The sequence below is a fragment of the Cheilinus undulatus genome, linkage group 19, assembly GCF_018320785.1.
Source record: "Cheilinus undulatus linkage group 19, ASM1832078v1, whole genome shotgun sequence".
Taxonomy (NCBI): domain Eukaryota; kingdom Metazoa; phylum Chordata; class Actinopteri; order Labriformes; family Labridae; genus Cheilinus; species Cheilinus undulatus.
Window position 1 is genome coordinate 33462705 of NC_054883.1, and position 15236 is coordinate 33477940.

General features: G+C 38.0%; 1 protein-coding gene across 7 annotated transcripts in view; it reads left to right on the top strand.

Annotated features, from left to right (window-relative positions):
* The window catches only part of LOC121527188 (gamma-aminobutyric acid receptor subunit rho-3), an 80072-nt gene that overhangs the window by 53415 nt on the left and 11421 nt on the right, over positions 1-15236 (top strand). The gene's annotated exons all lie outside the window — the stretch shown is intronic.

Sequence of the window (15236 nt, forward strand, 5' to 3'; positions counted from 1 at the left end):
ACTTGTTAAGTACATTCATATTATGTAATTTGAGAGATTATTGATTTGTTTTTTGTGTATAAACAGGTAGTTTTTTGTAATTTCTTACTATTTAGTTTTATGTGAAAAGATGAGTCATGCTAGCTAGCGTAGCGAGCTAATCACTAGTCAATACATGTAGCCCTACTGACAGATACACTGCTTAATGATTAAAAATGATAAGTACACAAACTAAGTGTTTTCTGATTCATTTTACATAAATCTTACATAAAACTTTGAACAAGAATTCCTTGATAATTCGGAAAGTTTGGCAGAAGAGGAATAACATTGATGGCAAGTTTTACAGCATATTTAGCCTACAGGCATTTCTTTAAACATTTGTTTAATTTTGGTGAGAACATATTATCTTCATTTCCCTGGTAGTCACTGTAGTACCATTTAAGCCCATCTTATGTGTTTCAATATAAAAAAATGAAATTTTGAGGTTTGATAGCTTTTCGCTGTAATCCTGTGTTGGATGTTGTTATACTAACTTCATTAACACGAGTACATCACAGATCACACACTGCCCAGAAGAATTGTTATGTCAGTTAATTTTGCATAATTATTTGTTTATAGTGAGAAAAATGCCAACAAAAAGAGGAATTACAGCAACTGTCCTAAAATCATCATTGTGACAGCCAAACATTAAATCTAAGTTCAATAAGATATTGTTGATGCACTGTAATGTCATTTAATACTTTTAAAAACAAACACATTTTTTTATTTTGTCAATATTGAATCAAAGTTTGTCAATATTAAATAAAATGTTCAATGAAATGTTAAATACTGAAGCCAATGAAAATTAGTTTTAGGCCTACTTAGTCATGTTTGTGGTGGTCCATTGTTACAAGCCAAACATTAAAGCCAAGTTCAAAAATAAATTGTGTTTAACATGTATAACATGTTACTGAATTAATGTATGTTTACTACTTGAAAAATGTAATAATTTTTTAAATTTCTGTCAATAAACGTGGTTGTGGGCTTATTTGGAACACACGTGGGCTTAAATGGTACTTAGGTACCAATTAAGGCCATGCCAGACTTTGACTTTATTCATAACATTTCTTTAATTTGTTCTTTAAAATATGCATAAGTAAATAAATATACCTTCAAATGAGGGATTAATCCTTCATTCTAACAAATGATCATGTTTATAAACCATCTTAGTATCTATGAAAATACGTGAACTTAGATTTTGGTGGGCCTAATGGGTACACTTACCCTAAATGCTTTGGGGTGCAAAAGGATTTTGCTGTAACAAAGATGATGGGCACTGAATTTTAAATCAATCATAATGAAAACATATGACTCACACAGAAAACTGTATTGGCCCCCATATGGTGTGATCATCAGAACACTGAGAACAAGCTGGACAAAGCAGTGGCATGGCAGTATTCTGGGTATTTCTACATGACCAGATTAATCTAAAGAATCTATTGAGGTATGTACAAATGCTGTGCAAGGCTTACCATTATTAATCCTTGATAACTGGCGTCTTTTTAGAAGAGTGGAATACCGGAGACAGTATAAAGTAATGGAGTCCTAGTCACTACTAGCAGAAGAAACAGGACCTTAAAAAAGAGTACGGAAAATAGAAAGACAAGGTAAAGCACCAAATCATGTCAACTTAGAAGTTTTGAACACTTATGTATGCACTGATTGCAAAGTACTATCCAATTTTTGAATTCACTCAAAAAAGGAGTGGACCCAATCTCTTCTTGTCCCGTGAGCTGAATGTCTTGTCACATCCCTTGTGTTTTGTGGCAGAAGCTACAGCAGACACAAAAATGCAGACATACATGTAGAGTGATCCAGCTGTCAAGCAGTTATCAGACGGGTGTTGCTGTGTTTATATGTTCTTCTAAAATCAACACTAAGCTGTGACTGGTGCTACCCCCTCCACTTAGAGTGTGTGTTGATCCCACAGCTCTGTATGTCATCTTGCTTGCCCTTGCGCTTTTTCTGCTCACAACAGTTTTGGTTTAGAAAAAATGCTGCACATCTATTTTTTTTTGTTTTTTAAATTTGAAAATTTGGACACTATCAAACCTAAAAATCTGAACCAGAATCTTTATTGTCATTGTAAACAAGTACAAACACAGTTCCATTCAGTGCAATTATTATTACCTCTGCCAAGGAGGTTATGTGATTGGCAGGGTTTGTTAGTTTGTTTGTTGGCAACATAGCCCAAAAAGTTATGGATAGATTCTGATGAAATTTCCAGGAAATGTCAGAAATGGCAAAAGGAAGAACTGATTTGATTTTGGGACTGATTCAGATCATCGTCTGGATCTAGGAATTTTTAAAGGACTCTTCACTATTGGGAGATAGGGCTAATGGCGGAGGTCTGCGCTCTCTGAGTGTTTTTCTAGTTTATTATTGCAACTGCTCTGGGATATGTGCTGTTTTTCAGTCTGTTAGTTTTGGCTCTTATTGTCCTGAACCGTCTTCCTCAGGATAGCAGTTGTTACAGGTGACGATAACACAGTTATAAAAATAACTGATATTGTATCATATGATGCACACGGCTGGAAGGAAATAAAACATTTTGCCAGCATTACACTATACCATATAACTACCTCTAAAGAGGAAAAATTATTACCTCTGTAGGAACTCCTGAGTGGATCCCAATGCTGGTCAATGCATAGCATGAGCTGCCTTGAAGCCTAGCAAGAGGCTCCTGGGAGGATGATAAAAGTAGAAAAGAATTACAAGCAAATCATCCATTACCATCCAAATGAGTCTTTAAAGTGTTTCTGAGATCCACTTACTACAAAAACAATACATGGGGCAGGCTTTCCACTGGTACCCCATCTGGCAAGAATGTTTCAACAAGGCAAAAGAGGTTGTCTTCTTTTTTGTCGAAACAGGAGAGAAGCCCTTTATGTCCTCTGAGCAGCCCTCCAACTGTCCTCTCTGAATCTTGAGCTTTGTGGCATCCTGCAAAAATCAAGTGAGCTATTAAATCTTTAGTGCCATGACACTGACGTGCACATATCCCCATTGTGCATTTAGGAGGTGCTGGAGCCAACAGGTAGTGCCCAGGACCACCACAGTCCACCACCACACTATCCACCTTATTCCTGGGACCGCTTCGGTAAATGTGAATATGGGCGAAACTTCCGGTGCCAAAACGGAAGTAGGCTACATTAAATACATGTATTCTAGTACAGCACCTAACTATGGACGCTAACAAAGAACGACAGTTGTTTCAATAGGAATTCTTCTGGAATTTGTAAATATTTATATTTTTGTTATCACATGTTCACATTGTTTGTATTATAAGCTGTAGATAAGTAAATAAGGTGGATACCACATTATTCCTGGGGGTCTACTGTAGCTATGAATGGAAGTGGAACTTCCAGTACAGTAACAATAATAGCAAAAACATGATTTTTCCAAAGGCTTACTAAAGTGATTTAGTGTCCACAGTGGTTGTTCTGAAATAAATAAATATTTGCTGTAATAAATACTGCTTCATTTTTGTTAAATCAATGAGCTGAAATTTTTTAATCATATTTTCTGTAATGCTCAGTACCTGTTGCTATGTTCATGGTACTAATATTATGACAAAGTTAAATATGTCTCTCACAACATGCTGTCCACTGTCTAAGTGCATCTGGGATGTGATTCTTTTATTATTAATTTATCATTAATTCTTAATACAAAACTTGACATTTACCAAACTGAAGAGCTGGCAACTTGAGTCATGGATAATTTTATAAATATAATTCCCATATTTAAGAGAGGATTAGTGTGTAAAATGAGAATTTCAGCAACTCCACAAACTAGAAATGTATCTTTTTATACTGATATAAAGCTAATAAAGTTAGCTAAATATGCCCGTGTAGGTTATCTAAAGTAATGTCATCAATTTGAACTCTCCAGTAGAGGCTAGAGAAATAATAATAATATTATCCCGTTTGAGGTTAAGCAGTCTAAGTTTATGTAGTTTGGTATCAAAATTGCTTTAATAGTCACGTTTAGCATCTCGTTTCTATACAAAGTCCCGTTTAGATAGAACGGAGCGGAAGTTGCGCCCATATTCATGGAAGGGTAGGAATAAGCTGGAAAGCCTGCCTCAGGGGACTCTGAACACAGATATGAATGTGACTCTGAAGGGGAAAAATCCTTCACCTTAGGTCGCTCTGAAGCATCAGTGCTGCGGCGGGACTCTCACTTTTTGGCTAGGGGGCATCACGGTCCTCACGGTCACTCCCACCTCATCTGGAAAACTCCGTCCTTTTTCTCTCCCTCTTCCAAGTGTTCCCAGCACCCAACCGCCCATTTTTTGTACATTTTTCAAAAGTCTGAAGTGGGCGGAGTTAGCTCTGAGCTTGGGGTTCACTTATGGACCCCAACACAGCAAGTGTTCAACGTTCTCCACGCTAAAATGACAGCAAAAAATACAAATCAGACAGCAATGTTGGCTGGTCTAGAATTGAAACAAAAGCCTCCTGACCCATTTAACTTCTACCTATAAACACGTGGTGTTACTGAATGAAAAGAACTCAAGAAAAATTTGACACTACGACAAAAGAGGTTCTACATACCTTACCAATAGCTCGTAGGCTGATGCTCCGGGTGACGTCGAATTAATACACGCCAATGTCCTGCTTTGTATTCCATCTTCGTTTGCAGCTCGTTCTACGAGCAGACAGCAACTTTATGAAATATTTCCGCGCACACGAGACCACAGAAGACACGAAAACGCTGTAGTTTACCAGGCAGCCGTTGGCGGTTTGATTTTCCAACGAACCACACACGCATGCGTATAAGGTCCTTCTTTCCCCGCGCCTGCGCGAAACCGTATTCGCGCATGGCAATTGACTGCAACCACAATGCGCAAACGCATTTCGAGAAAGCAGCACTGTTTGTGTGCATGGAAGGAGGTGAATGAAAACTGTTCACTCTGGAGCTCGTTTCCAAATTGTTCCATTTTTAAACACCCAAATCGCTGTTCTAGTACAGACAGAATAGAAGACGTTCCTGTGTAGACAGGGTTGAATGGCGACGGGAAACAGTTTTTCAAAATTATTTTTATATATTTATTTTTTATATTGATACAACTTTATTGAACAGATTCCAAGAGTTAATACAGCATAGGCACATGAAACAACACGTATTTACTAGACATAAATAACCCCACATACAGGTAAAGAGAAGTTTAGATTAAATTACATAAGGTATGAGAAGTAAATTAAAATTTCAGAAACTAAACCATGGTTTCATATTGTTTTTTTTTTAAGAATTTTTTTTTCCCTTAGAAATCAATTTGATAGACTATATGTACAGTTCACATTCATTTTTAAAACTGATTATGGAGGGTTTCTTGTCATTCTATTTGCATTCATGTTTAAGTTATTTAACCAGTAAAAATAACTATTGTATTTATATAATGTATATACTATATATTCAACTGTACTATATACATATTATATATACAGTATGTATCTCTCTCTCTCTCTCTCTCTCTTTATGTATATATAAAATAGTTCTTTCCAATTACCTTGTTATATTTCCTATCGGTAATATGTGTCATCCAATTTCAGTTCTGAAAGATTGACTGAAACATTAAAGTACATCAATGTATTTTGTGTTAGATGCATTAAAGGAAGTGGAATGGCTTTACAAATGCAATGGCATTCTTTGTGAGAGCAATTAACATCATCCTTTTCCAATAAATCAGTTAAACTAAAATAATTGACCACTTTCATCCATCAAATTAAGAACAAACAAAATGATTTTTGGTACCATTCTTGTTTCAATAAGGTTTTCATATTAACTGTAACTGTCCGTTTATTTCACAAGGCAGCATCATGTGGTGTAGCACTGAGAAACAAATGTGAACATAACAACAAATTGGTGCTTGTTCACAGGTTTTGCAGGTTGACAGGTTTTACTGTATTTTCTACAGAACTTTCCTGATCATGCAGTATTTTTAACCTCTTGTCCCTGCTAAAATTACGGTATGTGATTGCAATTTTTTTCACAGATTTTTACTGTGAATTTAAATGTACATGAGAGAAAAGTCTGTAATTTTAACAAAATACTACTGTAATTTTTAGAGTAATTGCCCGTCTTGAAGATTACAGTATTTTTCCTTTATTTTCACAATCTTCTTTCGTTTAAACGGCACAATTTTGTAATTATTACGTACTTTAATTGTAAAAATTTATGTTTCATACCGTTGCTTGATTTACAGCAATTCTGTGTATTTTATACAGTAATATATGTTTATTTATTTTACGGTCTTTTACTGTTGCTATTTGACAGTCTTTTGCCGTATTTTCTACGGACATTTTTTACAGTGTGGCTCTCACCTCTCCTCCTCCTCCTTTGATTGGGAGTCAAATGAAAACACACACTAGAGGCATACTGTGACCTTAAAGCTGCATTATGCTGCTTATGACTGCATGAATTGATCCATCTGCTGTGTTCTGGGATTAAACGACTCACATTTTGGGCCAGAAAATGACCTTAAAGCTGCACCAGGCAAGATTTTTATGTGTTATTAAATCTGCAGCAGCTTGCTAACTGTGATGTTGTAGAGTTACCCAAAGAGTCCAGAGCTGGATTAAGTGAATAGCAGGACAATCTGTGCACACTCCAGGATGAAAATAATTACATTTTGGGGCATATGCACCAAAAAAATGATCCTATTTGTTATGACTCTTTCCTTCAGCGCACAGCTCTCCTCTTCTGCTTTGGAACACCTGCACAGAAAGGATAGTTAGTGTCATTGTTGCTCTTGTTTGCACAGCTAAAGACTATCAATCACCTCCTACAAGCACTAATGATGTTTCCTAACACAACAGAGACAATGAGAACACCTGAGGCAGATTGCTGACTTTCCCTGATTGTGAAACAGGCTGAGCAGGAACCACAGCGACCAACTTTCCTCTAGTTCTCTTCTCTTTAGGCTCAGATAAACACTTGCCTCTGATTTTTTCCAGGAAACTTGGCTGAATAAATTCAAGGCTCTTTCTGAAAAAATTCACAAACTCATCAGCTTGTTTACATCAGCTGATTGGTGAAAGACACAGCAGTAGAAATCACTGCCAGAGAGTCTACAAACCAACACCCCGGAGAATCATGTCAAGCTCTTACATATGGTTTTGTTTACCTCCTATTTGCTGAAAAATAATATTTTCCATAATTCCCAGTTAGAGCAGCGACAGATGCAGCTGCCCATATGGTTCGTTTCTGGTGCTCATTGTACCATCAGTTTAGGCACATCCTTCAGCTTGGCCTCTAACAGCAGGAAAAGAAATTTCATCTTTACTTTGCTCCACTTTTTTTCATGATTTGTTTGGGTTTTTTTGTGCTTTTATTAATAGAGAGGGGCAGTGGACAGAGTCAGAAACAGTGACTAGGGGGCACAAAGATAGCCTAGCAGTCTAAGATGCTACTCATGTATGCTGGCAGCTCAGGTTCGAATCTGACCTGTGGCCCTTTTCCACACGTCTCTCCCCTCTCTCTCTACCATTTCCGACACTATCCACTGTCCTCCTCACTAAATCTGAGAAGAAAGGTACCTGTGCATGCAGCAAGATAATTTGACTTGATAAGACATCTTGAAATAAGATTGTTAAATCTAGAAATAAGTAAGTCAGCAGCACTCTTCAAAAGGCTTAAAATATGTAGAAAATGCTGGTTTTAATCTAAGATTGCTTAAAACTGAACTTCCCACAGCCTAAAAATAAATGAAATATACTCAATATAAGCAAATATATTTCATATATTTCAACCTAACAAGCATGTTTTTGGTGGTGTAGGAACTTGGAGTACCCAAGATAATCCACACATGCACAGGGAGAACATGCAAACTCCACACAGAGAGGCCCTGACCAGGAAGCGAATCAGGGACCTTCTTGCTGTTAGGCAACAGCGCTAACCCCTACACCACCGTGCAGCCCCAGTCTAAATCCATGTTAAAACTAAACCATTAAACCTAAAACCAGTCTATATTTTTATCTTAATGTTTCTACTGAAATCACAGTCAGGATGGCAAGTATAACTGCCACCATTTATTAAACTGTCAGCTCAATCAACAGTGAGTCAGGGTTGCTGCACATTCTCAAAATCAGTCTGACAACATTCAAGACCTTTTCATGGCTCAAACAAAGATGTTTTAACATAACTTTTGCACCGCAAAGTGAATGGCAATCATCATACAGGAAATATGTTTTTAATGCCAAAGGAAAACAAGACAATCCAAAAGAAAAAAGGAAGAACAAAAATTAAAAATAAAAATATCCCACCTGGCATTGGGTGCGAGGTGGGGTACACCATGGACTAGTTGATGCTTTTTGTGTGATTCCTAAATAAAGCAACTTGAGTTTGTTACTGAATCCCCAAACACGATCTATTTTTTTGAGACTGTGGGTGAGAGAACTAATGTAGCTTCTTTTAAAAGTTATATGGTATGTTTCATCCATTACTGTTTCAATTTGAAACAAAAATTTAGTTATTAAATTAGATTTTTGCTTTACTGTAAGTAAAATGTTCAAAAACTCCATAAAATGTGAATCGTACATGTTGCTTTGTGCAGCATCGTATACTTCAAGTGCCTCCAGGGAAGATGAGGGTCCCTGGTCTCTGATGCTGTTATTTTGGAGGTCACGAGCTGAAAGTTTAGGAGCCCCTGTGCTAGATGAATGTTGTCACTCTGTGGATTCGGGATAATTGTTTTAAAATCTTTGCTTTTGCATATTTGATATTGTTATATTAGTGCAGAAGTTTCTGTCTGTCAGGACTTGGGTTGAATGGTTTTTGTAAACATTGGAAGGATGAGCCATTCTAAAAGTCCCAAATGGACCATGGTTGGGTTTCTCTTCAGTATTTGCACAAATCCAGGTGGCCAGTACCACTGATTCATTTATGGCATGTTTCTGTCATTGCATTCATTTTGGACTTTAAATGTCAACTAGAATTTGGCCTGTTCCTTTAAATGATATTTTCATGATCCATGCCTGCACTGCACCTGACCCCTGGGTGGCAGCTACATGTAGTCTCTTTGGGACCCCATGGAGACAGACATGGCCACCAGATGCTTGCCTTCCAGTCCCCCCCAGGTCTGGCTCTAGGGAGGTGCCCTGGATTCCCTTTCTAGGTGATGTTGGGTATTGTTTGGGTTATTTCTGATACTGGTGCTTCAGGTGCAGGGGCCTGAATCAATACCTCTGACAGGAGGAGACAAGTGTTGAAAGTCAGTGGGAGAATAAAAGTTGGCCAGGTATCATAAATGATTTGCAGAAATATCTTTATAAGATGCCAGTCAAACATGGGATAAAAAAAGGAAACCAATATTACTTAACACATAAATCACACCAATCCCATTACGTATTGGCTGCCTTTAATTGGGTTACAGGGTATCAGGATGAAGTATTGGTATCCGTGTTGTAATTTGGTCCAGTAGGTACTGGATGTGTTGGTACTGGTTTTCGATACTCATCCCAAGGTGAAGTGACACCAATCCATAAGTGCTGCTCCATAAGGATTTTGTTGAACTTCTCTTAGTCTGGTACCTCCCCTGGGACCAATTTGCATTAGGAGACCCAACCAAATCATAGCTCATGGTTTCTCAAGGACACGCAAACCCCTCCACACGACAAGGAGGGAATTCTTGGAGGGACTCTAGAACTCGCTAGAGGGATTAAATCTCAGCTGGTTTGGGAAAGCTTCAGAATTCTCCAGGAAGAGCTGGAAATCATTTCTGGGGAGAGGGATGTCTGAGTGGACTTGCTTGTCCTCTTGCTGCTAACCATGGATTCATGCTCCATCCATCCGTTAATTTTCTTTCCTTCAAACTGAGCCGGGTCACAGCTGCAGTGTGCTGAGCAAGTAGACCAAGACATCCCTCTCTCCAGTGACATCTTTGAACTACACCAAGAAGAATCCCAAACCAACGGTAATACGTATATAATCCCTCCAGTGCGTTAAGGATCTTACCTGGGGTTTCTCAGTTGGACATACCCTGAAGACCTCCACAGGGAGTCAACTAGATCCCGAAACCACCTCAACTGGCTCCTTTTTCATGTGAAGGAGCTGCAGCTAAAAGCTTTCTTTGGACGCCTGAACTCCTCACCCCCAACTCTCAAACACTTTCAGAGGAAAATATCAGCTGGGAGGAAGAAAAAGAACTCCTCTGTGATGGGCTGCAAACTTTGACAAATTACTACCTTCAGTGTTTTGTTACAGCAGTAGTTAAACCAGTTCCGAAATCTGTTTAAGCGCACAAACTTTGGGCTCATGCTGAAACCGCTAAAACACATAAAGGTTCAGAGTTTGGCTTGACCTCCTTTTTGCATGTGGTTCCTTCTATAAAACGCCTTAAATGTTTCTTACTGGGTGTGACATGAGAAAAGGAGAGCAGTAAAGAGAATGAGAGAGAGTGACCTTCTGTTTTAGGTTTTCCCACCATCAGCAGTCGTTGTCGGGGCTACGCTGACTATTGAGTCTGCACTGCTGGTGGTTTTCATGAGTCATGCCTGCACAAAGGCTGGTCTGCAGCAGGAGCTTTATGGTTCTTACTGGCAGCTGAACTTCATTAAATAAAGTGTTCATTTAACTGCTGACTACTAACATGGAGATACATTTAGAAATTAACACACTTTACATCCAGGTTCAAACAAAAATGCACTGACAAGGTTTTTGTTTTTAGTCGTCATCTAAAGTGAGGAGAAGAATGTAACCTGGTATACCACGTCCAGACGGAGGTTACAATTGAACCCAAGCCAGTGTGTGAGAGACTGTATTTTTTATACACACCAAACCAGCAGGAATAGCTTTGGTTATATAGATCAAAAGGCAGTTTTTGAGTTCCTGCGTTCAACAGAATGAAGACAGAAATGATGTACATCAATGTGCAGCAAATGATAAAGTCCAAAATTTTTCAAACGAGTGACTTCTGAGATACCTAATGAACAGAATCAACAGAAGCAAGACTGCAATCGCATCCAAATATTTGGGTCTAAACCGTGTTCTGTAAATAAAAATAGAGCTCAGCTAATTTGGAGCTGTGATTAGCAGAAGGGATCTGGCTGTTAAAAATGCAGAAATGATGCTGCATCACTCCTGCTAACTAAAGCAAGATGGAAATAAAAATGTAAAATGGCCGGCACATACACTTAGGTGGCCTGTCCAGGTTAGGGGTTGCATGACTTCAGAATTTTTTAAGTCGACTGACATGTGATTGAAGTCACATCAAGGTGACTAGTCACTGATAACGTCATTAATAAATCCACAGGAAAAGGGAATAGTTTGCAACAACCACCAATGGTTATTTGCAAAACCATAGTGCATATACTGTTAACAACAAGCAGCTTATTAAGCTCAAACAACCACCGGTTATTATGTATGCAGCAGGTTATTATGATTGCCAAGACTTAACCATAACTAGTGCACTAACCCACATTTCAGTGCAAAGGAAAACTGGCAAACAAAAAAAATTACCGTAGGCAAATGGGAGCTTGTCAACCTACTCTCTCTCATAGTCCTGCTCAGTCACAGTTTTTGATTTAAGATCCTTGTTTGTAAGAAGACAAGGGCATCAACGTGAACTGGATGAAGGCTTGCCCGCTGTCATGTGACGGTATTCCCGGCCAGAGAAAAAAATCCTCTCACTCAGTGCACTGGTGGCATGGACAGCCAAGTAACATACAAAGCTTTGCTATACGGGGAAATCTTTCCTGGTTGCAGGCCCACCACTGCAGCGGGTTTTCCATAGTGGGAATCTGGGGTGATGATAAATAATCACATATTTCTTCAGCCACAGTGCAGAGGTCATGAATTGACTGCTGTTGAGAAGTCTGGGGTCGCTCCTCAGGGCTGGAGGCTGCAAGGGTGATGAGGAGAGATGCAGAGGTGAGGGTTCCTGAGTCTTATCCTTTTATTTTACCTTTGTCTCTTCACTTTTCCAGTGAAGACTGTTCTGCAGTTTACTTCAGGAAGTAACCTTAAGATTAAACTTGTCTGCATCCTCTGTCAAAAATGCTTTTTAAAGCTCTCTAGACATTTTCTTTGGGTTTTAAAATAACAATTTTCCATTGTTTACTGATGACTTTCTTCAATGGAGAATAGTCTCTTAAATACAGTTAAAACAACACAATACAAACTGAATGCTCTAAATCTAGCTCAGTTTGAATGCAGACATTTAAGCTGCAAATCACTAAAACAAACATGCCAAGTCAGGCCAAAGTTCAGGGTTGTCAGAAGTGATTTAGTGGTTCTTTATGTCGACAGTCATGATTGCTCATTCTCAGAGCATTCCTCTGTCTCATTGTTAAACTTTTCACATCGGCTGTAAACGGCGTGCTTTAAGTGGTACACATGTTTATGACTTTAGGACAAAGTTAAAACTTTGCTAATGCTTGTGGTCGAGTCAGGAAAGAGATATTTCAGCCTGAAGGCCGCAGACGTGGATTAAAAGTAAAATTAGCGGAGTAGATTGACCACCAAACATCCCGATTCAGGGTGGACTAACCTCCTGAAATCTTCCTCTGTAAACATTTTCCGGTCATGGTGAAGAGACGATGCAAACAGGGAAGTGAGGCGCTGTGATTTAAGCTTATTTTTTAGGGGGGATTTGTGCTGTTGAACTATTTCTGCTCTGTTTGTGTTTTCACAAATCAGGTTGTTAAGGTTTAGCGGTTAAACAAGCTTAATCTGCTAATGAGGCAGATGGAGCGGGGGAGTGTGGGGGACCAATGGAGACGGCGGTGGTGAGCTGGAGGAGAGGAAAAACTGATGTTTTTACTGATGCTGGACCAGAACGAGGTTTGATGGTGAAAGTTAAGATATAGATATGATAGAAACTGCTTTAAAAAGAAACTTTAGACCTGTTTTAGTGTTTTTTTATGCCACCATGCAGGGATAGCCAGAGTTGGAGGAGTTTTGATTTAGGTTGTCCATTCGCCTGTCTTAATGTACAGTCAGGACCATTTTTGTGAACCTGATATCTCAGTTACTTTCTTCAAACTTCAAACTTTACGTAACTACTCGCTCTTACTCCAGAATGAATTGAGGAGATTTTGGAGGTCAAAGGTCAAAAACATTTTGAGGGACTTTTTTCAAAAGTCTGCTCTGGCTCAAGGATGAACTGAATACATACTGTATTACCAGATAAACTGTCACCTTGATGTAAAAGCCTTTCCACACTAGACACATTTTTTGTGCTAATAATTTCATGTCATTATTTTTGAACTCATAGCCAGCCAATGCAAAGTCACACCAGCTAAAGAACTGCCCCAGTCAAGACTGCGGCTTATATTTCAATCAATTACGTACCATCTCCAAAATAAAAACAGTACTGTCTCAACAGGATCTAGAAAAACTCATTCACATTTTTATCTTTTCCAGATTAGATTACTGTTATTCACTCCTCACGGGTATCACATAAATCCCTCTCTCACCTCGGACTGGTATAAAATGCAGCAGCTGGGCTTCTCACTGGTTTTAACAGACGACATCACATCACCCCCCTTTTAGCATCTTTACATTGGCTTCCTGTTAGTTTTAGAATTGATTTTAAGATTTTACTCATTACTTTTAAAGCACTGAAGGGTCTGGCTCTACCCTGTATACCAGAACTTTGAAACCTTATGAGCAAGCCTGCAGCCTCAGATCCTCAGGAAGGGTATTCCTGGTTATTCCAAAGTCGAGACTTACATATAAAGGTGATAGGGCCTTTTCCTTCAGGGCCCCTCAACTTTGGAACGACCTGCCCGAGGAGATAAGGCGTGCAGAAACAATGACATCTTTTAAATGACTTCTAAAAACCAATTTTTATAGACTTTCTTTTATGTGATGTCCCTTCTGATTTGGTTTTTATCTTCTCACAGATGTTAATTTTATTTTGTTTTTATGGTACTTATGATATCAGTATGATATCTGCATTCTTATGATGATGTCTAGGATGTTTGAGTTGTGTAGTATCGTATGTATACTGCACTCTGATTGATCTTGTGTTGTCTTAGTTTGCATGGCATCACATGATATCTGAGTTCTCCATGTCTATCGATGTTGTTGAATTATTATCTTGATCACATTTTATGTTAGGTTCTTGAAGTGTTTGGGATTCTGCTGATGTTGTTTGCTTGTCCTTTGTTCTGTCGTATTAGTCTTTTGTTTGGGTTTGTTGCTTTGTTCTTCTGTTTGCTTCTTTACATGTCAAAGCACTTTGTAAACCCATGTTTTTAAACCTATGTTTTTAAAAGTGCCATACAAATATAGTTATTATTATAATTAAAGTTAATATTATATTTGTTGAACCATAACTGATGTGTCCAAAGTTTCACTTCCAGCAAGAAAGGAGCTAATGGCAATCCAACTAAACTGAGTTAAAAACTAAGCTAAGCTAAGCTAAGCTAAACTAAACTAAATTAAGCTAAGCTAAGCTAAGCTAAAATAAACTAAAGTAAGCTAAGCAAAACTAAAGCTAAACTTAATTAAGCTGAGCTAAGCTAAACTAAACTAAACTAAGCTTAGCTAAGCTAAAACTAAACGAAAACTAAACAAAACTAAGCTCAGCCAAGCATAACTAAGCTAAACTAAACTCAACTAATCTAAAGTAAGCTAAGCTAAAACTAAACTAAAACTAAACAAAACTAAACTAAGCTAAGCCTAACTAAGCTAAGCTAAACTAAACTAAAGTAAGCTAAACTAAGCTAAGCTAAACTAAAGTAAGCTAAGCTAACCTAAACTAAGCTTAGCTAAGCTATGCTAAGCTAAGCAAAGCAAAGCTAAGCTAAGCTAAGCTAAAAGAAACTAAACTAAACTAAACTAAGCTAAGCTAAGCTAAACTAAACTGAGCTTAACTTAATGTAACTTAACTTAAGTAAGCTAAGCTATGCTAAAACTAAACTAAACTAAGCTTAACTTAACCTAACTAATGTAAGCTAAGCTGAGCTAAAACTAAAATAAACTAAACTAAGATTAACTTAACTAAAGTAAGCTAAGCTGAGCTAAAACTAAACTAAACAAAACCTGTTCATAATTTTGTGTGAGTACTTGAGTAATGAAACTACAGTAAAATACCATCCCTAATTGTTTTGTAATTGCTGTTTATTTTACTCATCAGTTTGATCCACATAGAGTTAACCAGCTCTGTAATCCTATTTTTATGACAAACCTATACCTACACAATTATAGAGAACATCTACTAACCACACAACCACTAAAGCCACCTCAGCCCCTCTTCATGACCCGACACT